The 2,311-nt window shown below is 41.1% G+C and overlaps 1 pseudogene; it reads left to right on the top strand.

The window, feature by feature from the left end:
- Positions 1 to 253: 253 nt before the first annotated feature.
- On the top strand, positions 254 to 1,161 carry LOC102269846 (lysosomal dipeptide transporter MFSD1 pseudogene; annotated as a pseudogene).
- The last annotated feature ends 1,150 nt before the right edge of the window (positions 1,162 to 2,311 follow it).

The following is a 2,311-nucleotide window of genomic DNA, read 5'->3' as shown; positions in this document are numbered from 1 at the left end:
CACCTGGAGGGCTTGTTGAACACGTAGTGAGGCGTCCTCACATGAGCGACCGTGGTCATGAGAGCACGGTGGCTTCCTCCCGGAGTTGCAGGTCACTTGTACATCTCCCACCAACCTAGGGAGCAGGAGGAAGAGGAGGAAATGAGGGTGCCACTGCCAGGCGGCCCCACTACCCCTGCTCCCCCCCGGGTGCTGCCGGCCCTCGGCGTCCCCATTGGCCTGGCGCCCTGGCTCTCGGTGCTGTTTCTGATGCATGTTTTCAGCAGCATTTTTGGCTGTGATGATCCTGCTGCCCTTCAGACTCAGGTTAAATGGAATATGCGGGTGAGCACCACAAAGTTCATGCTACTGTATGCCTGGTATTACTGACCCAACGTAGCTTTGTGTTTCTTTCGTGACTTTTTGATCCACTGAGTATTTGGAATATGATAGGGAGCCATTATTTTTAGTCGCTTTATTTGCATTGAGCAGGTTATTTTGCTCTGGGCGGACTATTTAATGCTTTTTGGCTGATGGAGTTTGGAAAGTTTGCGTTTGGGACTGGTGAGGAGTCCTTAGCACTTGCTCAGAATACATATGCTGTGAATTGGTTTAAAGGCAGAGAATTAAACTCAGTGTTTGGGCTCCAACTTAGCATGGCTAGAAATGGAAGTACAGTAACCATAAGCCTCATGGCATGGCCGTATTCTAAGGTTGAAGCTTTGTTGGGTTCTGTTGGTCACACAACACTTGAAGTCACACTTATGACTGGGGGTATAACATGTATTTTTTCATTAGTTTGTGCCTTGGACTTTGCTTACCTGTATCAGAGAGCAGAAAGAATTCTTCATGAAGAACAAGGGAAAACAGGTGAGGTTATTCAGTGGCCTGATTTTCCTCACCTCTGTGGTGATGCATGTTTATCCACTATGTTTGCTACTGTGTTGCCGTGTTCCCTTTCGTTGAACTTGAGAAAGTTTTTTTTTTACAGAGAAATTTGAATTTTCCTCCCCAAGTAGTGAGGGCTATTAATAATATTGTATATGTATTAGTAATATCAGCTCCCACGTCACCAGTATTTAAGCTCCTGGTGGGTAAAAAAGGCGAAAAAAATCCTGGGTTCTGTGTGCAATGGTGGTCACTCTTTTCTTTTCCATTCTTGTTTTTTTAACTGAAATATAGTTGATTTGTAATGTGTTAATGTCTGCTGCACAGCAAAGCAATTCAGTTACATACACATATATGTATATACATGTATATACTTGTGTGTACATATGTATTCTTTTTTAATGTTCTTTTCATTATGGTTTATCATGGGATAGTGAAGATAGTTCTCTGTGTTATATAGGACCTTGTTGTTTATTGATTTGATATATAGAAGTTTACATCCGTTATACCCAGCCTCCCGGTCCATTGCTCTCCCAACCCCCTCCACCTTGGCAACGGCCAGCCTGTTCTCTATGTCTGTGCTTCGGTTTTGGTTTCATAGATAGGTTCATTTAGGTCATATTTTCGATTCCACATACAAGTGATATCACATATGGTTTTTGTCTTTCTCTTTCTAACTTCATGTAGTATGATAACTCTAGGTTCATTCATGTTGCTACAAATGGTGCTATTTCCTTCTTTTTATGGCTGAGTAGTATTCCATTGTGTACATGTAGCACATCTTCTTTATCCCCTTCTCTGTCAATGGACATTTAAGCTGCTTCCATGTTTTGGCTGTTGCGAACAGTGCTGCAGTGAACACTGGGATGCTTATATCTTCTTGAATTATGGTTTTCTCTCAGTACATGCCCAGAAGTGGGATTACTGGATCATATGGTAGTTCTATATTTAGTTTTTTAAGGAACCTCCATATTGTTTTCCATAATGCTTGTACAAATTTACATTGCTACCAACAATGTAGGAGGGTTCCTTTTTCTCCATACCCTCTCCAGCATTTGTTATTTGTAGACTTTGGATGTCCATTCTGACTGGCGAGAAGGTACCTTATTATAATTTTGATTTGCATTTTTCTAATAATTAGCGATGTTGACCATCATTACATGTGTCTATTGCCCACCTATATTTCTTTTTTGGGGAAATGTCTAATTTAGGGCTTCTGCCCTTTTGATTGGGTTGTTTTTGTTGTTGTTGTTGAGTTGTTTGAGCTGTTTGTATATTTTGGAAATTAAGCCCTTGCTGGTTGCATCATTTGCAAATATTTTCCCCCATTCTGTAGGTTGTGTTTTCATTTTGTTTATGGTTTCCTGTGCTGTGTAGAAGCTTGTAAGTTTGATTAGGTTCCATTTGTTTCTGTTTTTATTTCTATTGCCTTAGGAGACTGACC

Source organism: Bos mutus, chromosome 4 (genome assembly GCF_027580195.1).
Source record: "Bos mutus isolate GX-2022 chromosome 4, NWIPB_WYAK_1.1, whole genome shotgun sequence".
In the NCBI taxonomy this organism is placed as follows: domain Eukaryota; kingdom Metazoa; phylum Chordata; class Mammalia; order Artiodactyla; family Bovidae; genus Bos; species Bos mutus.
The sequence above is the reverse complement of the archived record's forward strand: the minus strand, read 5'-3'. Positions and strand labels throughout refer to the sequence as shown.